This window comes from Heptranchias perlo, chromosome 25 (assembly GCF_035084215.1).
Source record: "Heptranchias perlo isolate sHepPer1 chromosome 25, sHepPer1.hap1, whole genome shotgun sequence".
Classification (NCBI taxonomy): Eukaryota; Metazoa; Chordata; class Chondrichthyes; order Hexanchiformes; family Hexanchidae; genus Heptranchias; species Heptranchias perlo.
Genome location: NC_090349.1, coordinates 21,838,779 through 21,862,496, shown reverse-complemented (window position 1 = coordinate 21,862,496; position 23,718 = coordinate 21,838,779). Strand labels below are relative to the sequence as shown.

The 23,718-nt window shown below is 44.2% G+C and overlaps 1 long non-coding RNA gene across 1 annotated transcript in view; it reads left to right on the top strand.

Moving 5' to 3' along the window:
- Positions 1–23,718, top strand: part of LOC137342373 (uncharacterized) — a 126,875-nt gene that overhangs the window by 17,558 nt on the left and 85,599 nt on the right. The window contains exon 2 of the long non-coding RNA XR_010967241.1: positions 9,760–9,969. This is a non-coding gene — a long non-coding RNA (uncharacterized lncRNA). The remainder of the gene's footprint in view (positions 1–9,759; positions 9,970–23,718) is intronic.

The following is a 23,718-nucleotide window of genomic DNA, read 5'->3' as shown; positions in this document are numbered from 1 at the left end:
AGTGGCTGGATTATTGCTTCTGGCTGCTGAGACATTTGTGACTGTTTTTAGAGGTCTCCAATACCTGAATACTAGGACTAGGGGACGTAGCCTAACATTTAGAGCCAGGATGTGCAGGAGTGAAGTTAGGAAATGCTTCTACACGCAAAGGTTGGGAGAAGTTTGGAAAGCTCTACTGCAAATGGCAGTTGATGCTAGCTCAATTGTGAATTCTAAATCTGAGACTGATAGATTTCTGTGAACCAAGGGTATTAAGGGATCTGGGGCGAAGGCGGGTATATGGAGTTAGGTCACAGGTCCACCATGATCTCATTGAATGGTGGAACAGGCTCGAGGGGCTGAATGCCACTGCAACTTTCTGCCTCCTCCTGCAAGAAAGCGGGATGTGTGTCTGGGTGATGTGCCTGTCATGGTTGAATAGCTTCCAGTGTGTGTGGCCCGTGATTTGTGGGTGGGCGGCTTGCAACAGTGTTAATGTGTGTGGGTGAGAAGAAGCATCTGATTGGAAGAGTTGAGTACTGATGGAAAGAGTTTGTTGGTAGGTGGGCGATGGTGGGTGTAGTGCGTGGAGCAGTGGATGCGGCTAGTGGTGTAGTTGGTAGGAGATGCCACTTGACAGTTGACCTCACTAACCTTGACCGCTTATGTCAAAGCATTGAACTTCTTCCTGCAGTGCATCCATGTTCATGATGCTGTGCACCTGGCATTGACTTCGTCCCCTACTGCTTCCCACTGCCTTTTGGGTATATGTCTGGAGGGCCTCTTGCCCTTCCCCCCGCGGATATAGGATGCCCATCCTGCTGTCCGCTTCTTGCACCAAGACCTCTGTGCATCAGCAGAGAACCTTTGGTTCACGCACTCTCGCAGGCTTGGTACAAACTCAAATCGGCAGATTGGTGAGGTCTGGCATGCAGATTGGAGGATGTAGGATTTAGTGGTGTGCAATCTTTATTCAATGTTTCAACATAACTCATCAGTGTGTAAACATTGGGACAGGACCTGCATCTGTGTTTTACGTGTGCGATGTCTGATCTCCATTCAGACTCCGTGTAGACAGCAGACTGTTATTTTCATCAAATAACAGGTACCTTTAAGACAGACACCCTGCCTTTAAGAGATTGGAGCTCCCCCTGCTGGTGGAAAGTGCGAATTGCATTAAATCCTGGTTCAACGCTGATTTCCATCGCAGATTGCAGGTGAGTCCTTAGGTCTGACGAAAGTCTCGTCCTGCCTACGAAGGGGCCATTGGGCGCGGGGTAATAGCGGATCGTGCTACCCCCGCCCAAAAGCAGGCGCTATCCAATTGTCCCCCCATAATCTTTTATTTTGTTTTAACTTCATAAACTACTGTTCGTGCTTGCTGCTTTTTTCCACGTAGGTTCATGTTTCTGTGTAGCGATGTCTACTTTTTTTATTGGGTTCTCTTCCTATTTAGATTTTCTCTTCTATTTTTCCATGAATTTTGTGCTCATTATGCTGAGAGTGAATGCACTGCCCGCCCACCCCCCTCAACTTCTAACCACTGGTGCGGTCAAGGATTCCTGGATGAAGTCTCGCACAGATTAGATATGATGTGGAGATGCCGGTGATGGACTGGGGTTGACAATTGTAAACAATTTTACAACACCAAGTTATAGTCCAGCAATTTTATTTTAAATTCACAAGCTTTCGGAGGCTTCCTCCTTCCTCAGGTAAATGTTCAGGAGCTCCTCGAAGCCTACGCATTTATACATATAGAACAATACATGGTGTTTACAGAATGCCCCTGCAACTGCCCGTTGCCAAGGCAATCACCGTGTTCAGACAGAGAGGTGTCACCTGCAGAACCCCCGAATACACATTCAACAAAAAAACAAACAGGAAAAAAAACAGAGAGAGGCAGAAACATCCGGAAGGCAGAGAAGAAATTGATAGCCAAGTTCCGCACCCATGAGGACGGCCTCAACCGGGATCTTGGGTTCATGTCACGCTACACGTTACCCCACCAGCGAACAAATGTTATCTGTTTTTAATATAATGGGTCATTTGCTGGCTTTCTCTGCCTTCCGGATGTTTCTGCCTCTCTCTGTTTTTTTTCCTGTTTGTTTTTTTGTTGAATGTGTATTCGGGGGTTCTGCAGGTGACACCTCTCTGTCTGAACACGGTGATTGCCTTGGCAACGGGCAGTTGCAGGGGCATTCTGTAAACACCATGTATTGTTCTATATGTATAAATGCGTAGGCTTCGAGGAGCTCCTGAACATTTACCTGAGGAAGGAGGAAGCCTCCGAAAGCTTGTGAATTTAAAATAAAATTGCTGGACTATAACTTGGTGTTGTAAAATTGTTTACAGATTAGATACAGGGTAAAGCTCTCTGTACACTCCCCCACCAAATTTACCTTGATTGCAAGCCTTCCAACCTCAAGAGAGTTCCTCCTTACTGGACTATTGTAATATTTTCATTTTGTGGCCTCTCATATCACATTGTAGTGGTAAAATTAAGTCAGATCTAACCAGAAATTTAAACTACGTTATCGGTCGCCATTGTTCCTTCCCATTGCAGCTACTGGTACTCAAATTGAAAAAATAATGTCAGCATATACATGGAAGGCAATGTCTAATATATAAACGTACACAACAAAAGGAAACAAAACCGAGCACCCCAAAAGCAGTAAGGAGCCTGCTCCATTAATCTGTGTATGTACCTTTGAACGCTGAGCTCAGATTGCAAGGTCACAAGGAAGATATAAATGAAGGCGGCCATTTGGCCCATTGTCGTTTATCCATGTAGAAAGAACCAATGTTATAGGATTTTTGCCTCTACTACCCTACATGGAAATCCATTCCATGTGTTGATTACTTTTTTCCAAGAACTCCCTCATATCACTCCTAAATTTGCTTTTCACCACTTTGAACCTATGCCACATGAATGAAACTGTCAATACAGCGCCAATTAGATCTGAATTATGAATGGATTGCATTTGTTCACTCAAGCCCAGTGGTAACTGATTTGAGACTATCCAGATGTGTTTCACTTACATGCCTTATAGCCATATATATCGAGTTACATCGAAATTACAGCATAGAAACAGGCCATTCGACCCTACTGGTCTAAGCCGGTGTTTATGCTCCACACGAGCCTCCTCCCTCCCTTCTTCATCTAACCCTATCAGGATATCCTTCTATTCCTTTTTCCCTCATGTGCTTATCTAGTTTCCCCTTAAATGCTATTTGCCTCAACTACTCCTTGTGGTAGCACGTTCCACATTCTTACCACTCTTTGGGTAAAGAAGTTTCTCCTGAATTCCCTATTGGATTTATAAGCGACTGTTTTATATTTATGACCTCTAAAGTTTTGGACTCCCCCACAAGTGGAAACATTTTCTCAATGTCTTCCCTATCAAACCCTTTCATTATCTTACAGACCTCCATCAGGTCACCCCTCAGCCTACTCTTTTCCTGAGAGAAGACTCCCAGCCTGTTCAGCCTTTCCTGATCAGTATAACCTCTCAGTCTGGTATCATTCTCGTGAATCTTTTTTGCACCCTCTCCAATGCATTGATATCCTTTCTATAATATGGAGATGAGAACTGTGCACAATACTCCAAGTGTGGTCTAACCAAGGTTCTATACAAGTTTAACATAACTTCTTTGCTTTTCAATTCTATCCCTCTAGAAACAAATCAACCAGTGCTTGATTTGCCCTTTTTATGGCCTTAATAACCTGCGTCGCTTCTTTTAGTGATTTGTGTTTCTGTACCCCTCGATCCCTTTGCTCCCCTATCCCATTTAGACTCTTAGGGGGCTAAATTGTGCCTGTTGTATAGGCGCTACGTGGACTCCTAAGCCCTGAAAATGACGTCCGAGATGCGCACGTACACTTCTGGCGTGGTGTGTGCAGGATGCCATCTTGGTAAACGAATGCCGGCAGCATGTAAAGTAGGGAGATTATGATGTTAATCAGTCTGCAACGCTGATTTGAAGCAGCTGGCAGCATTTTCAAACACCCCGCTCTAGCCAACACCCTGTCCTAACCTCACACAACTGAACAGGAGTCAAAGGGCATGAAGGACCCTCCACCAGCGCTATTTAAAGGGAGCATGCAGGAGTTACAGGTTAGTTGTTGGATTAGTTATTCTGGCTGCTGGTACAATTGTGGGTGTTTGTGGAAGTTTCCTATACTTGGAGAAAGTTGCAATATTACACAGAGACTGGTCTGGCTGGTCGTACAGTAGTTAGTGGCATTTAAAATAGTGAGCTGTCCAAGGTTGCTTTCAGACATGAGTGGCCTGCTAGGGCTTCCTCTGGGAATTGAACATGACTGGGAGCATGCAGAGAGGCCACGCAGAGCAGGACAAGCTGCTAGAAGGGGGAGGAGGATGGGGTGGCGCAGGGTACTCAGCAGGAGGCCATATCCAACGAGGGCCTACAGGGACCAATTCTGTTACTTCAACTTCAGCGACAACCAGTGCATCCGACAGCTGCTGCTCACGAAAGAGATAGTGACTGAGATTTGTCATCTGCTGTAGCCACAGCTGCAGCCTCAGAGCAGGGGAAGAACAGCAATGGCCTGTGGCTGTCAAGGTAACTGTGGAGCTTAAATTTTACGGCTCTGGCTCCTTTCAGGCTGCTGCTGGCGATATAAGTAATATCTCACAGTTTGCAGTGCACTGCTGTATAACGGAGGTCACGGAGGCTCTGTATGCACTCAGAAACAGATTCATCACGTTCCCTCTTGGACAGAGATGAGCAGCAGGAGTGAGCACGAGGGTTTGCTCACATTGCAGTCTTCCCCATGGTGCAGGGTGTCATTGTCTGCATGCATATTGCCATATGTGCTTCACATCTGAACTTGGCCGTATTGAACTGAAAGGGATTCCGCTCCTTCAATTTGCAGCTGGTGTGCGACCACACGCAGTGCATCATGCAGGTCAATGCCCGCTATCCTGGCAGCAGTCATGATTCCTTCATTCTGCGGCAGTCCAACTTGCCACCTATATTTCAATCAGCACGGCAAGTCAAAGGCTGGCTACTGGGTGACAAGGGTTATCCCCTCATGAAGTGGCTCATGACTCCGGTCAGGGACGAACGCACATGTGCACAGCAGACCTACAACGAGATCCACACTGCCACACCGATCATCATAGAGCACACCATAGGCGTCCTCAAGCAACGCTTCCGCTGCCTGGACCGTTCTGGAGGAGCCCTGCAGTACTCAGCTGAGCCGGTGTCAAGATTTGTCATAGTATGCTGCATGCTGCACAACCTCACCATTACAAGGGGACAGCCCTTGCCACCGACAATTCGGCGAGAACCAGAGGCAGAGGAAGAGAGGATGGAGGAGGAAGTGGAGGAAGAGGCAGGGAGGCTACAATGTAGACAGGCCCTGTCTGCCAGGGGCTCTGCATGATCAGCTGATTAATGAGCAATACCTGTAACCTCAACAACACCTCCCCATTCAATAACAGTCCCACATGCCTTATCTTTCCATTCCCACATGACCATCAAATTGTTTGCTTCCTCCCTCAGCTCATCGCAGAAATAAAAACCGCCACCAAATGCAAATTCAAATCCAAATTTATAAATTAACATGTAATAATTCAAGCAAAATGAGACTATTCACCCTTGTGCATTCCCTTAGTGCCTGTTGTTCGTCTGCCTTTACCTATCCTAATGCTCTACGAGGTGCATCCCCAGTGGCTGGAACATAGGTGGTGGAAGGCTGCTGACCTTCAATTGAGGAGAGTGCAGATGGCCTTGGAGTACGACCTCGAGCAGCTCTGGGCTGAGAGGGCCTGGCTGCAGACTGCACCATGTCGGCCTGGGCCGCAGCAGTCTGGCCTAGCTGGCTGACATACAAGAGCAAGGGCATTGGCGGAGTGGCAGAGGTGGGAGCAGGAATGCTATCATCCTGAGAGAGTTGCCACACTCCTGGGGTGGCTCCTCAGCAATCCTGGTGATCTGCTGGAGAACGGATTGCTGCTCTGCTGTGACACTCTGGAAGCCCTGTTCAATAGTGGAATCCAGAGCCACTATGGAACAGCAGTCTGAGTTCCCAAAACAGCAGTCAGACCTCAGATGGCAGATGTTTGTTCCATGGAGCCATTGCCACTTGCTGCCTCCTGTTATGAACCACCTCCTCCTGCAAGAAAGCTGGACGTGCCTGTCATGGTTGAATAGCTGCCAGTATATGTGACCTAAGAGTTGTGAGTGTGTGGCTTGCAACAGTGGTATTGTGTGAGGGTGAGTGGAAGCATCTGATTGGATGAGTTGAGTATTGATTGAAAGAGTAGGTGGGTGATGGGGGGGTGTAGTGCGTGGAGCAGTGGATGAGGCGAGTGGTGCAGTTGGTAGGAGATGCCACTTGACAAATGACCTCACTCACTTTGACTACTCGTGTCAAAGCATTGAATTTCTTCCTATGCTGCATCCATGTTCGTGGTGTTGGTATTGACTTAGTCCTCTACTGTTTCCTGCTGCCTCGGGAGCATATGTCTGGAGGGTCTTATGCCCCTCTGCGGATATTGATGCCCCTCCTTCTTTCCACCTCTTGCACCAAGGCCTCTAGTGCATCATCAGAGAACCTTGGTGCACGCTCTCTCATAGGCCCGGTACAAACTCAGATCGGCAGATTGGTGGGGTCTTGCATGCAGATTGGAGGATGTGGGATTTAGTAGTGTGCAACCTTTATTCAATGTTTTAACATAACTCAACAGTTTGTAAAGATAGGGACGGGACCTGCATCTGTGTTTTACAGCAATGTCTGATCTCCGTTCAGACTCCGTGTGGACCCGTTTCTTATATTTTGCAAATAGGAGGTGCAGGCTGCCTTTACATGATGCTAGCCATTTGCGATATTGGGGCCCCCCTATGGTGAGCAGCCACTCAACAGCGCAGCTAGGCCTGGCTGCTCGCAGATATCAGGTAAATGACCAGCACGAACGTTACGTGCTGCCTGCATCTCAATGACCGGGCGCGGGTTAATTGCGCACTATGACCCCTGCGCCCGGTTTCGGGGTTATCCAATTTAACCCGCGGTGTATCTTCATCATCACTGTCATCGTCCTCTGACGCCTCTGACGGTGTCGGTTCCAGTTCTTGGGTATCTGCAATGACCAAGGGATACAGGTTGAGTTGTGGTGAGGGGAGCGGAGAAAGTAAGATGTGCGTGTTCACACCATCTGCAGCACTTGAGTCAGAAAAGATTGTGGGTTGAAGGAGAAGTGGGAAGTGAGAAGGAGGATTAGGTATGCAGAGACCCTCATCGCCGATACCTCCAGCACGGCCTCAGCGACGGGCCGCCCAATGATCGCCAGTCTGGGTGTCCTCCATGGGGGTGGGGGCGTGTAGGCGCATCTATCCTCCCCCAGATCTTTCCTGCTGAGTATTGTTATGCGCCACCTTCTCCTGCAAGAAAGAGGGAAGTGAGTGGGTGATGAGGCTGTCATGGTTGAATAGCTGCCAGTGTGTGTGACCTGTGAGTTGTGGGTGTGCAGCTTGCAAGAGTGGTACTGTGTGAGGGTTAGATGCAGAAGAGTTAAGTACTGATGGAGAGAGTTTGTTGGTGACGGGGGGGTGTTGTGCGTGGAGCAGTGGATGCGGCTGGTGGTGCAGTTGGTAGGAGATGCCACTTGACAGTTGAACTCACTCACCTTGGCCACTTATATCAAATCATTGAACTTCTTCCTGCGCTGCGTCCATGTGCGTGGTGTGATGCTCCTGGCATTTACCTCGTGCGCGAATTCCTCCCATTGCCTCTTCAGCATGTGTCTGGATGGCCTCCTGCCCCCCTGCGGATAAAGGATGCCCCTCTGTGCATCCATCTCTTGCACCAAGGTCTCTAGTGCGTTGTCCGAGAGCCTTGGTGCTGCTCTCTCGCAGGCGCAGCCATTCTTCAGTATATTCCGCCACAGCATTAGTTGCCACACTAATTCTAGGTCTCTCTGCAGCCACAATGCACCTCCCCTTCAAGAGGTGCAGCCTGCCTTTAAGTAGTGCTAGCCACTCCTGATATTGGGGCCCCCTGCTGGTGCTTACATCCAATCAACAGTGCAGGAAGCGCTGGCTGCACGCAGCAATCATTGCAATCACCAGGCAGCACGAATGTTATGTGCTGCCTGCATCTCAACGACCAGGCGCGGGTTAATCGCGCACCGCAATCCCAGCGTCTGTATTCGGGGGTTAATCAATTTAACCCCCATATTATCCAAGCAGTATGCCTTTACAAATGCTTATTAAGGGCAAAGACAACATTTTTTATCTCCTCAATCCAGCCTGTATTAATCCCCAATGTCAAAGGATTGTATTTAAGCCTTGTTTCATCTAGCCCTCAGTAATTATAATTCATATTATGAATGATGATGCTTTTTCAATGATGCATTTTGATGCTTTCCTGAAGTGAAGCTGAATTTTGTTGTCAGGGGGAGAGGGTGAGACCAGGCCTGTGATTTAAAACTATCAAGATGGGATGGCATCACATGACAGGAAGCTGAGACAGTTGAATTGTCATTGTGCTACATTGGCTCCTGGACTGGGAATGCCTCGATTTTAAAATTCTCATCCTTGTTTTCAAATCCCTCCGTGGCCTCGCCCCTCCCTAGCTCTGTAACCTCATACAACCCTCTGAAATCTCTGCGCTCCTCCAATTCTTGCCTCTTGCGCATCCCTGATTTTAATCGCTCCACTTTTGGTGGCCATGCCTTCAGCTGCCTGGGCCCTAAGTTTTGGGATTCCCTCCCTAATCGTCTCCGCCTCTCCACCTCTCTCTCCTCCTTTAAAACGCTCCTTAAAACCTACCTCTTTGACCAAGCTTTTGGTCATCTCTCCTAACACCTCCTTATGTGGCTCGGTGTCAAATTTTGTTTGATCGCTCCTGTGAAGCGCCTTGGGACATTTTACTACGTTAAAGGCGCCATATAAATGTAAGTTGTTGTTGTCGTGTGTTACCAGGATTTTGATATCCTATCTATTTGACAAAATCTCAACACATGCAAAATCATATGTGAGGACATGTAAAATGTTTCACATAGAACACCAATATCTAATGAAATCTTTACTTACATTGAATTAACTACTACTTTTTCTTAAAGTCCGCAAAAATTTAGCACTCCAAATACTCAAAAAAACCCAAATTTATCCTGTTATAGCAACCCAATGAAATAAGGTAAACGAAGTGAATATTGAGGCCAATTAAGACATAACCAACAAGTCACTTAACTGGTATAAATGAGTAAACACTTTGTGAATCCAAATAAGTGAGCAAAATTTTGGAGAAATGGTCCAGCGATAGGTTGGTATAGCCACTTTACTGACCGGGCCATGGAAGCCCTTATTAATTATATAATAGAGAAAAAGGAGGACTTTTTCAATCAGGCAGCACTGCCCACAAGCATGTTGCAGAGGTAAGCTGCACGACCATTTGTCATCGATCAGGTGGACTTGAGGTTAACTACTGTGCGGAGTTGGAAGAAGGATGAGAAAAATATTCCTGACTTGCTAAAGGGCACCAGGAAAAGGGAGAATATTGTTGTAAAGTAGCCGTACAGATCCGATATGGAGATGAAGTTAAATGATGGTTATAGATATGTGGGCAGAAATCTCTGTACTCAGAGAAATATTAAACAGAATGTAGCAAAGATTGTAGTATGATGAAAATATCAGGCTAATGTAAATTACATTACACATACCAGGAAGACAATGGAAATGTACTGCATGATTTCCTCTGAAAACTTACCACTCGATTCCTGCCTGCCACCATTTTAACTGGGCCCGTTTTTTTAGGCGGCCGTGAGCAAATCGGGGTCCTATGATGTTGATGCCTGCTGCCATTTTAACTCCCGAGTTTTGAGAGGCGTGTGAGGCCCTCGCCGCAGATGATGCCATTCGGACCCTGACCCGATTTTAACTCGTGATCGCGCGATTCGTGATGAGGGCCAGCAATGCCAGTGAACCATGGCGTCATTCAGGAGCAGCGCCATTCTGCTTCTTTCGGTAAGCGTTGTATATTCCACACTTTAAATTAAATGATCCCTATTACACTACCTTGCTATCCCTTATGCTTTGTTTGCACAGCTGATTGCCTGCAATTACTTAAACAACAAATGGCAGCAAATATTATTCTATTAAAAAAAATCATGGTGTCTGAACGAGTGTAGTCCAATAAAAGAATGTCTGATGTAACTAACTGCAGTTTCAGGACACACTTGATACAATGAAATGGAGGGGACAGGCAATTTAAGTGTGTCAAATCATGGGTTTGGAAGTTAACAGAATAAGAAAAACCGCATGAAGAACATAAAGTAATTTTTGATTAGCATTGGGTTACTGAGTGCACAGTCACATTGATTGAAACTTAAAGAGGTTGTCTTGACAGTTTAAAGGTGGCATTTCTGGTGAAAGAAATTCTACAGCTGTCTAAGGGTTGGATGAACCTTTCAGAGGAAGAGAGAAATCTGAGAAGTGAATGAACAATTTCTTGTCTACCAGAAAATTGTTTAAAGCCAGTTGGTGTTCATTCTGCAGGACATTAGTTCAGTTACTTATTGGGTTCTTTACACTGTCGTACATTATCTTCGGGTTTTTGGAGGGCGTTTATCCTGCGAGACGGTCCCATCCGCCGCCCCCCCCCCCAAATATTAGACCCTCCCAGGAACCTTGCATGATGGCTGATACCCCCACAGACGTGACTCATGACAGCTCTCCGAAATCCCATCTCACCTGAGTAACACGTGTCTAATTAAGGCCAGGAGACCACCCGGATGATTATTGAGCACACCATAGGGATGCTGAAGCAGAGGTTCAGGTATCTGGATGGATCTGGGGGCTCCCTTCAGGCGGCCCCACAAACAGCATCCAGCATCACTCTGCTGTATCGTGTCCTGCACAACCTCACAGTAAAGAGAGCTGTGCATTTGGAGGAGGTGCAGCAGCAGCAGTCCTCATCAGATGAGGAAGGTGAGGCAGCAGCCATCTCAATGCCTTACAGCAATAATTGTGAGGGATGAGCTAATTGCTCAACGATTCTGGTGAATCTCCCAATCCCCTGCTCTGGAACTTTGCACAAAGCCCCTCTGCATCAACAGTCCTCGTTACATCAACTTCTTTCATCCTGCATTAAAGTAAATTCAAACCATTCTGACCACTTCTGTATCACTTACATTCTGACAATGCAGATTCAGAAGCTGCTATTAAACAACACTGTAGACCAAAGTGCCAAATGTGATGAAGACGATTAATTTATTGGCATACATAACAATTGCCTTCCATTCATTTCACACCCAACATCCTGAGAGAGGCCAACACATGCCGCTCCCATTGAGCCACTGCCACCCTGTGGGACAGGGGCTCAGTACTTCCACTCATCTGCGGGAGAGCAGACTTCAGAAGATGAGTGACTCCTTGAAAGCCCCTATCCATTTGCTCCATCGATCTCTCCAAGGTGGAGCACAGATTTGACCCAAGAGTCTTCAAAGCCCCTATCTATTCTGTGCACCAATCTCCCTAAGGTAGAGCCTGTGCATGGCAGCCGTTCATAGCTGGTGACAGTGACTCCCTTTGTGAGGGCTCAGCTGCATTCTCCTTGGAGGTGACCAAACTTTTTAGGGTAGACTGCAGAGTGCTGATGCCATGTGATATGACAGCACACAGGCCAGAAGCCGACTCCTCCACACTTTCAGTCATAGTGGTGAAACTCTTTGGCAGGCCTTCCAATAGCTGGTACAACTCTTATGTGAGGCCATCAGTTTTCTTCCCACAGGTGGTTCGCAAGGAATTTTCATCTCTATTGTCATCAACAGAACTGGAAGAGGACTTCACTCTCCAACGAACTCTCTGCTGGGCTGTCCCTGACACCAGTACCTCTTGCTGCCCACTCATGCTTGGTGTTTCACCATTTATAGATGCCCCTAACCTACACGCTGTGTCAATGTCTGAGTTGTGATAGAGCGAGTGGCGGTGCTTCCTCGGGAGGATTTGGCTCCTCTGAATTCTCTTCTTCAGGGGGCTCTGGCTGTTCAGAAGGACCTAGAGGAAAGGGAAAAGAGTTAGGATGGCACAGAGAAACTGGAAATGAGGAGGTCACAGCCTTGAGAAAGCAGCTTGAAGTTGTGAAGTTTGCTGAGGTGAATGAAGGGTTACGAAGAAAATATAGACACCCCGCTGAGGTAAGCTGCCAGCCTCACCTTCCTCAATGCTAATGACTCTGCCTGGCCCAGTTATCTCAAATGGTAATGAGACTGGGGGGAGGGGGAATAAAATGGCCTGGGTATTGTACGGTGAGGCTGCGCGAGCTTGTTGCTCGCCCCTCCCCTCCCCACACTACAGTCACGCCCCGAGTTAAAATCGAGGCTATAATTTGAATATCAAATGTGATGCCTTAGGAGTAAACAAATCATGCACTAAATGTAATATATAAATTATTCAATAGACAGCTGAAAGTGTAACAGTGAAATTCAGCTCCGAGACTGCATTAGGTTAACATTTTATCTTCTAATGTACGTGTTCTGCATTTGTTTTCTGTTATGATTACTGGGCAGTTAATGTCCATCAAAACTACGCAGGCAAACAGATTGTGAATTTTAAATGGATTTTGTTAATGATGGACTGTTTCTGAATTTTTGTGAATGAGCATCAAAGTTCATAAAATCTCAGACGCCAGCTCATTGAGGGAGCTCTTCTGAAATCCTGGCGTGCCAGGGGAATTTTATTGCTTTATCCTTCGTGAAAGGAAAGATCACAACCAGAATGCAGTAATGGGTCAGGAAAGCACAGAAACGTTTTTGCTTGAAGGGGTTTCTAAAATGAAAAGGAAAAATAAGTAGGTCATATCTGAAATTATGTTCAGTGAAGCATCGGCTGGATGCATAATAGGAAATTAGTGGAATTCTAGAGATTTTACCTCTTCTTTGAAGTAATAGTTACGTGCAACCGACAGATCAGAACAAGGCAATACAGTAGCTTCTCATTATAGCACTCTCTAATGTATCATGGCTTTTGATACAACACATGGTCCTGATTTTAAGTCAGCCCGTCTGGCCTGAACAGGTGGCCTGAAAATGGCGTCAGATCACTGCCCGCCCCTTTTATGCTGGTAGTCCGTCTTGGAAGGGGACTTCAGATGGGCAGCCGATCGCCTGCCTGTAGCAGTAGGCCCTTTTAATATGCATATTGGTGTCCTATTACATGCAAAGGAGTCCAATTGCGATTTTGAGGGGTAAATGAGTGGAGCGTGCACCGTGGAGGCTCCACCCATTTTGTCCCAGGTGGTCATTTCCAAAAATGGCCACAAATCTTTTTTGATTTAATTTTCGTGGGGTCAGCAGGAGTAGGAGTGCTCCTCTGGGCTCAGAAACATACTGTGGGCTGTTGCTGCCTCAGGCTCCCCCCACCTTCCCCCCGCCCCGCACCCCCCCCCCCCAATCATGATCGATTCCCCCCCTGGTCTTATGTGCACCTGCTCGAATTCCTACACTGGCCAACTGGCAAGACTATAATACTGAGGCCTCAAAATGGCTCAGGCCTTGCTGCTGGCACAATGGGAACTCTCTTATTAGCTTTCCAGCGAATGTTCTATATCCAAGTATCCTAACTCTTTTGATCTCTTCTTCCCACTTCCACATTTTTCCATTCTTTGTATTTCTTTTGTCTTTTTTTTGTCTGCATTGTTGATCCATGGTTTTCCATTTTCTAGGTTCCATGTGGTGCCTCCTTTGGCTTGAGGTGTGTGACCTGTGATGTGTGTCACTCCACATGTGCTAGCAATTCCACTTTGTGTAACTGGGGTCAGTGGGCAATTCTATTTGGTGCACCTAACAGTTTTTTCCCCTTTGTCTGGGGTTGTAAAATGCACCATCAAAGATCTGTGTCACAAACAAATGGGCCTTGTACGGTTAATTTTGTTACTATTTTCAGTGGTGTTGCTGGCAAACAAAAAATAAAACGTGCCATTCAACAATGACTTTGATTGTTATGGTCTACAATTGTTTCTATCACCCTTTCTCAGTACTTAACTGTATGTTTCTGTGCCTCTTTTTGGGGTATTGCATTGAAAAGCGCACACAGGGATTTAGTATGTGTATTCCTATGGGATCAGTGTCAGTCAGAAAGCCGTATGTCTCTCTTTCCTCTCACCTCCCATGGAGATGTAAAATCGGACTCAGCAGGCGTGCTTTACTTTGTTGCATTTGAGATTATGTCCCAGTTCCAGGCTGCAGCCCCAGGGCCCTGCTGCAACCAGCAGGGAGGGAGTAAGTGGTGAGGCTGAGGATGGTCTGAAGCCAAGAGGTGGTGGTGGTAAAGTATGGAGCTTGGAGGTGGTGGAAAAGTGTGACACACCAGTCAATGTGAATATAGAGAAATAGCTATTTCTTAATATCACCCTCATCTCCATTCCTCAGTACACGTTATTCAGTAGATTTTATTAAAAGATAGTCATTTTTGCCAATGATCCCAGTATTGGGGCTTTGCGTTGGAGGTGGGGGGGAGGTGAAGGGGCCTACACTTCATCCTTGCCGTCTCCCAGACCCAGCATTTCCACTTGCTCCTACAATAGTGATGAAGTCCAGGACTAGGAACAAATGCTTTGGGTCTCACTTATTTACCTGCTTGGTATCCCTTTCTCCAATGATGAAAAATCTCTTACTAATGTAGCATATTGTTCTTCCTTATTCAGCCTCTCACTGTTTTCTTTATTTGCTCTGTCTATCCTTCAAATTATTTTCTTGTTTGATCTTTGTTGCACTCTCCTGTTACTTGTCATTTTTTTGTCTTAGCCTATCTAGTATCTATGGTCACATGATTAGAAGCAGGAAAGATTAAGGCTTCAATCTAACCAAACAGCAATGCCTGCAAATGATTCAGGGTCCTGGTCAGCTCATTAATACGGACAGGTATATTGCTCTTGCTGTTGTAAAATACATTTTTAAAAAGCTAATGCCTTTGTTCAAATAGCAGCCAGAGTTCATACGAATGTGTTAATGTGTTCATATGCTGACATTGCAAAGCAGGATTTCACAGTTTTGCCTTGAAACAATGTTGTCGATATTAATTGTAAACACTTTTACAACACCAAGTTCACCTGAGGAAGGAGGTAGCCTCCGAAAGCTTGTGAATTTAAAATAAAATTGCTGGACTATAACTTGGTGTTGTAAAATTGTTTACAATTGTCAACCCCAGTCCATCACCGGCATCTCCACATCGTCGATATTAATAACAGATATTTGTTAAATTACTCTTTTAACAATGGCATTATGATAAACAGATTAGGATCTTAGTATTAATTCTGCTATTTTAACAAAGTCATGAACCTATTTGTTGCTAATATTGCAAAATGCAGTTCAAAGACATATATATTGTATTTCTGTAAATGAAAGTGCCAAAATTGATGCCAACGTGTTGTTTTGAATTAGCTATACTGAATTGAAGTTTCATGTCAATTCTTGCTACACAAATGATTCAAAATTACTGAAACTGTGATGTACAGATGGATGGAAGAGGGGCAGCTCAGTAGTGAGTCCTTTTAGTTTTCATTAAGAATAGAAATAATCTTTGCTCCTCAGTGCAAGTGAGAATTACACTCCAGCCATTTTCTGTCTTTATTTTTGTGTGAGATTGTACTTGGACACTCTTGTCATCAAATTGCAAAGCAAACTGACAACACCCATTTTTGAACTGAAGAGAAATTGAAGGTGAAGTGAATTAGAGTCCAGGGGAATAGTTCCACTTTGTGCATTTTGGTTTGGGATCAGAAAATCTGAAGTTAAAGTGCACAAAATTCAGTCCTGGGCACCATAATACTTAAACTTTGCAGCAATCTTGATTTTTATGCCATTCCACAAGAGAATTAGAACCATCCAAAATCTTCAAAATTGAATCCTGACAGCTTAGCAAATTGTAGATGTTTGCATTTCCACAACAAAATAGAATAGAATCATCTTTTTTCAGGTTTAATTTCAATTTCAGTGTAGGAGAACTTCCACTTTATTTAATTTTGACCTTTAATGTTGTCCCTGCTATGTGTATTAACATCATTGCTTTATTTCAACCTCTTTCAATTTCCTTCTTTATTGACGTCACATCGTTTTTTAGAATTTTGAAATACTGGTAGTTTAGATCTTTTTTGCACTTGTAAAAGCTTAACCTGAATTTTGCACCATATATAGTTAAATGTTTCAAATAAATATATGTTTTGCTCTATTGCTAAATGTTCCTGATTGGGTACGATCAAGGAAGCACGTATATATAAATTTGATTTGTGAGGCAACTGTTTGTCCCACTGATGCAGTTTTATATTAAGACTGAAATAAATAGGTAAAAGTTGCTTTATGGTAATGTTCAGTCAGGCAGCAATTTTAAAGGCCGGGAAGGAAGATTTTCTTCTCTGACTTTGCACCCAACCAGATTTAGTGCAGGCATATTAAAGGTACAGTCTCCACTGCTTATAGTGGGCATGTTGGTGTAAATGTGATCTGCCCGCTATAAGCGATGGATGGTAAAACCATCATGGGTTGTAGGAATGAAACATTAGCCTCAGACACTCTCCAGAGGATTTGGAGTATAAACTGTTGGTTGTGTTTTGTACACAGGGACTATTTTTAAATGACTGAACCGCTATAATAGTACAGCAGAGCCTCGCTGCCAGATTCAGGACATTGGCATCTGCGGCCCCTACACAGGTTCTATTTCTTCTACAGGCAAAACTGGGTTACCCGTGACATAATATGAAGCTCAGCTTTCTGCCTGTACGTGTTAACTATCTCGCACACTATTAAACGAAAGCAGCCCCAGGCTTCAGTACTTGGATCAATCACATCCTGACACTGACTGGAGATTTTTGAATGAATGATATCTATTTATCAATGTCATTTTAGAAAATGTAAAAGGGCTTCTTTGTTGTGATATAAAGCAGGAAGCTTGTTACTACATCGCTAAGTACAGATTGCCAGAGCGTTTAATATGTTTTAAGTAGTGCCTTTGTATTTGATTGCTATGGTACTGGCAAATGTTTAGCGCAATTTGCCCAATATAGGCGGCTGCCTGTGATAAGCGGGGATGGTGTAAATGGTGGGGATTATATTGTCATATAATCAAGCTAAGAAGAACACTGTCCACTGCACCAATGTGATGGGTGCCCATTCTATACTCTATCCTTATTGCTTATCAGACATGTTTGACAAACCAGTACAAAATCTGCCTCTGAACTGAGGACAACCATTCGATGGATGCTGGATTAAACTGCCCAAACTGTAGATTCTTAACATACAACTGGGAGAGATTATCTAAATTGTGTTCACATTTTGTTGAAATGCCAAAGGTGGAAGTGTTCAAAGTCTTCACTAAAGAATTTTTAGGAATAGGGAAAGGCATTAAATTTAACAACTCCATCCCTCTTTCAAATGATGCATTCTACCTACCCATCATCTTCACCACATCCCCTGAACTCTACTGTCTCCAGAGAGTCATTTAGATGTCACTTGAACCCATTTATATGGTCTGTATCTATAGACATCTCTGGTAACTTAGTCCACAACTCCATTATACTTTGGGTGAATAGGTTTTGCTTGGCTTCCTGTCTTACTCCTAACTTCCTAATTTTTAACTTGTGCTCCCTAAAATTAAGAATAATACTAACTGCAGTCTAGATGTCCATAAGTTCACCTGAGAAGATGCACTTTTCATTTTCCATAATTAAATGTCTTGTGTTTTCATTTCTATTTTTTATTTGTAATCCACAAACAATTTTCACCCGGTGAAATGTGATGAACCACTAGTTATAATTGTAAGATTTTGATGACACTCCCAAACTCAATTTACAAATTTGATATATCCCAAAATGTCACTGGGGAAAATGTTCAGAAGCTGTGGCATTGATCAAGTGATTAATATCCCTGCTGCCCTAGAACACAGCAGAGGTAGCTTATAGATGCTGTGACTGCATTATTTGAAACCCAAAACTGATAGACAAGCCCACATATGAGCAGCCATACATCAGTGCTTTCTGACAGGTCTTTCCCTCCTGATGGTCCAAGGATGCATTTCCAATATTCTAATACTGATATTGCAATGCTGATTTAAATGCCAGATGGACACATCTATCTCTTATTATCTTTAAATGGTGTTTGAAATTCTTCACTGTCAGTTTATATCAATATCAATTACATTCTATTGCCCAGTAAATCAAAATTCCCATTTATTTATTGCAAGACCTGTTGCCTACAATTCTGGGAATATTAAACATTTTGTCAGAAGTGTGTTGCATTTAAGTAACTAATCAATAGAAATGGATCAGGAAGTGGAATAAGTGATTATAGATAGGTTTCATAAAAGCACCAACAGCAATAGATATTGATTCCGGTCAGGGCACTGTCATATCCAAACCTACAGGGAGAAAAGGACAATGGCAAACTCAAACGACATGACTGGGAAATTGTTGTTGACTATAGGAAGGTCAGGCAGGTCCTGAGAATGAGCAGTGTCCTTTCTTGTCTTAGGTTGTGCATTTTATTTTCTGGGCAAATGACTTGTTAGTAATATTTGCCCTATTGACAACATATTTTTCCATGCTTATTTGTTTTGTTCGCTCAGGTCTAGTACATGTCATGCAATTTCCAGAAACAAACCCTGTGACTAATGCTATTGATAGGTTAAATTGTCATGGTTAATATTTACTTTCTGATGTGCAGCTGCTGATTATTCTTTTATAATTAATTTTCTTTACAACTTAAACAATGTGTGCAAACTCCAGGACTTACCTGAATATTAATAAAACCAATAGTATGCTTTTTTTTTCTTACACTAGGTGATGCTGAAGATTCTGTTAAGGTTTTTCCAAAAATATGACCTCAGTTTACATTTATGGTCTGTTTCAACCTTCATTAGTCTCTCCTACATCATGCATCATTCCCCAACTGACAGTGCAAGGAAGCAACCCGTTACCTCAGCCCTGTTTTATTTTGTGACATTTTAAAAATTTGTTTCCAGGAGGTAGGTGGCTTTGAGCAAGGCTACACTTATTGCCTATCCCTACTTGCCCTGAGAAGGTGATGGTGGACCTCCTTCTTGAACCACCAGGTCCTTGTGATGATAGCGCTCCCACGATTTGCTGCATAGGACATAGTCACTTGTTTCTAAAGTTTCTTGGATCAAATATGCATACTATGAACTTTACTGTATTTACTCTGATTTTTCCACCCTCCTCATTGACCTGGCTGAAATTTGAAACTCACCATATCAGAAATTGTCTATGTGTCCCACTGAGTGTTGCAGTTCATTCGTACCTTAATGCTCCGTGTTACTTAAAATAGTGGCTTGGGGCATTACAAGCACAAACCTTATAACAATCATTGATTCATTTAATATGTTTAAATAATTGTGCAAATTAACTATTTCCTCAAAACAACATATCACCATTTGCTCTCGGTGTTATTTTTGGGACCCACTCCTTTTATTAACAGAAATTCCTACTGGCTTCTACCAATTGTCCCACTTTCAAGCGAAACTTCATATATTAACCACAGACCAAAGCTGACTTAAACAGAGTAATTTAATGCAAAAATAAATGAAATGAAAGGTGGAGAATAGACTGTGCACAGTGCATCTTGCATTCCCCAATGGTGGAAGGCTCCCCTCACTGTAGTGAAACTGTTTGGGACAATTTTGATTTCTGAGGCCCTTTCACTCTGGCTGACACAAGCCTGTAGGTATTCACAGCAAATCAAGGAGAGAAATGCTGGTAATGTCATTTCAGGGAAATGTGGAGCCATTAAACAAGCCCTGAAGGCAGCTGATAGCAATAAGCCAATTTGAAAAGCCAGCATACAACGTAAATCACTTTCTAATGGTTTGGCTGATGGAAGTAAGATGAGCTGGCAAGTATGGAAATGAAATTAAATTCAGGTATGTTAATACTCATGCTTACAAGGCTTCCAGGTTTGAGATTTACATGAGCTGTACAAGGCTTTCCTTCAATTAATAACTGCATCAGAATTTCTCTAGAGGATTCTTCATTGCCTTACTGGGTAACCAGTGCTCTGTGGTGTGCGGAAGAAGCAGGAAATATCTCTCCTTATCTGCATTTTGGCCCCAAACAGCAGATGAGACTGTGGTTTACCAGGGATGCTAGATGGTTTGAGAAAGGAAATATTGCCCATGGATATGTTCCAGCAGCTGGCTACATGGTGATAGATTCCCACATGGACTGGAGCTGTGTAGTCCAGCAGTAGAACAAACAATTGAGTAAGGATATCCCCTCCAACTTCCACTTGGGGGTTGGATAATTTGAGGCCTACCATTGAGTGCATTTCTAGAGATATTAGGAAATGTTGTTTCAGTTAACTTATTGTAATTATGAAAGAGAGCTTTTCTATCTCTGGAATGCTGGGGTTTGCCAATGATTACTTCATTTTCTTGAACAACTTACTTGACATTTCATTTAAATACTTGCTTTGTAAATTCAGTAATTACTTAGTTAAAGTTTCAGGTCTAGAAATGAGCTCATCCACGATATTGGTATTGCTGCATTAAATTTCTTCTCTTTCTTACCTTTACTAAAATGGGAAAACCACTTTACCATCTCTGGCGGAACCTTGGCATTCACTGTCAATAGCCTGAGTTTTGTGGACTAATTTTATCCTATCCCGCTTGGTGGAAAACTGATGGGATCTGATCAGCTGGCCATTTTACACTCCGCCCGATTTTACTCCCCATTTAACCATGAGCTGTCTTGTTCTTGTACAAGTTTGATAATGGAGTGTGCAATTTAGGACTCCACTTATCGACAGTGTCAGCATAAGAATCAACATTCCCATTTTCACATTTGAAAATCAGAGCTTACTACACAATTGTCTCTCTAGTAGGGTAAACCTGTCTATATACGCTTCCCAAAGCAAATCCTAGTCTTTAATTCATCCACAAAATTCATCAGAGAATGAGGGATGTAATTTTAAGTCTCACAGGTAAAGTTTCACATCCATAAAGGCTATTCCATTAAATAGATTCATGTCAAATGACTACATCTGGTGATTGAATTCTGAGCTATCTCCACTGAAAAAAGATAAGTAACTTATGGAAGCAGTCATCTTTGACATACCGCACTGGTAGAGATTTTAATGGGGAGATATGAAATGTGGTTCACCACGCATGTTTTTGTTTGGCAGTTCAGGTTTCTTTAGAAATTCAAGTTACAGTGGTTTCCACAAAAAAAGTCGCTGTTGTGCACAGAGAAATTGATTGCATAACTGACACTTAAAGCAATAGTTTTCAAACTTCTCTGTGTGAGTGACCCCACACCAATTGACACATTCCTGGGGACCGTCGTCCTAACTTCCCAAAGACAGTTTTCAGCTACTCAGTTCTTTTTGCTTTCGTTGCAAAGAACGTTGTTTGTTTATTAGTATGCAGCAGCAGAAATAACATGCCAATAAGTGCAAGGGTACACAAAAATGATAGGACAAATAGAAGCCTGATAACCTCCAGGACCTCCTTGGAATCACATGGCAAACTACTTGGGGTCCAGTTTGAAAACCTATGAATGAAAGCATTGAGCGTTACAAGTTCTTGTTTCTGTGCAGTTGAGATTCAAACACTTGAGGATAACTTTAGTCAACTTCAATTTTGAATGCAGAATAAGAACTGAGAAAATGATTATTCTTTAGAGCCATCGAAGTTTGCAGCACAGAAGGAGGCCATTCAGCCCATCGTGTCTGTGCATTTTGTTGCTAGAGCAATCCAAAACGAATCTCATTGCTTTTCCTCTTCTTCAAATGTTTATCCACTTTTCCTTTTAAAAGATGCAGTGGGCTCTGTCTTAACCACTCCCTGTGGCAGAAGCATTCGATGCTCCAACAACTCTCTGTGTGAAGAATAACCACTATCCTCACACTCAGTGACAGTTTCAAATTGATGACTCCCTCATCTCTGACTCCCGAACCATAGCAAATAGTCTTTCCCTATCCATCTTATCGAAGCCCTTCATAATTTTAAAACTCACTATTAAATATCCTCTTAGCCTGCTCTGCTCCAGAGGAAATAGTCCCAGTATCTCAAGCCTGCCATCGTAACTAGTTTCCCATCTCTGGTGAATCTAAGCTGTACACCCTCTGTAATTGGATGTTCTAAACTGCACACTGTTTTCTGTGTGGCCAGATTGTTGCAAGAGTGGTACTCTTGCCTCTGAGACAAAAGATAATGGGCAGGATTTTAATATGCCGGCGAGAGGGCAGCGTTGGCGGGGTGGGGGGGGTCAATAGGCGCGCAGGAAACCCGAAAAAATAAACTACCTTTCCCCACACGATCACGACTTAATTGATGGCACTTAACGTGGCTCCCGGGCTTGCTGTCTGAAAGCTGCGCAGCGGGCGGACTGCGTACCCGCATGACCTACTGTCAGCTGGAGTATTTGTATTTAAAGGGCCATTTCATCAATGGCTTTTGCTGGAGAAACGAGGAACGGGCAGAATGGAGCAGCAAAGGGGCAAGTGAGCTCCAAGATACAGTGACGCCTCACTTGAGGTGCTGCTGGCTGGGATGAGGAGAAGGAGGGAAATATTTTACCTGGCGGACAGGAAGAAGCGCCCTGCCCCTGCTACCAAGAAGGCCTGGCTCGAGGTGGCTGTGGAGGTGACCAGCAGGAGCAACATCTCCCGCACCTGATGCAGTGCAGGAAGTGCTTCAATGACCTAACTAGGTCAGCAAAAGTGAGTACACTTACTGATTCTCCTGCATTCCATGGTGCACATCACCCCCCCCCCACCCCTCACATTCTGCTCTGCCAAGACTACTCCATCACATCACTCCTCACACCCACTTAAGGCTCATCCTCAACTTATGTTCACTTCCTGAGCACTTCCTCAACTCCCCATTTTTGAACCCACCACTACCATTCACCCCAATCCTGGTCCAATGTGATGTATCTGTCTGATACCCTGTGATGCATCTCTTTCACAGTCAGCCTCACCCAAAGCAATGCATTCATCGGCTGACCGCTTCACCCTCACTCACTCACACATCTGTACATTCTCCCCTTGTAGGAGAAGAGAGCTCAGAATGCAGGGGAGAGGGCTAGGACTGGAGGGGGGCCACAACAAATAGTGGTCCTCACAGAGTTGAAAGAGAAGGCCCTGCAGATCAACCACGCCCTCGAGTGCCTGTCCGTCAGGGACGCCAAGACTGGCACCCCACAAACATCTGGTGACAGAACTGTAACATTTATCACACACGACATGAATTGATGTTATTAATGATTGGCATGTTGAATGCCGTAGTATGCTCAAAGCAACATTACATCTGTGATGATTCTTAATATTGCCTTCTGTTCTCTTCCAGGCTCTTCAACGACCTAAGTGATGGGAGAGGGCGATTCCTTAGAGGAGCCCTGGCCTCTGAGGGTGCACTGTCACATCTTAGTGAGCCATCCGTACACCTCAGTGGGTCCTAGTGGTTAGTTAGTTGAATTGGCACCTGGGTAAGTCACCAAACACAAGTGAGCATGAGCAGACACTGGTGGCAGAGGCAGCTGTGGAGAGTCCATGTCGGTGGGCGCACTCCTCTCCAGGTTCTGCTCAGCTGGACGCAGATGCTGAACCCCGGAGGCCATCCTTTAAAAGGAGAATGATCGAAAGACAGCAGCACATTTGTGAGGTAATGGAAGATGCGCCCCACACACTGTCCACAATAGCGACGAGGATGGAGGAGTCTACCTCCTGCATTAGTGGACTGGTGACACAGGTAAGTGTGGGAATGTCTGTG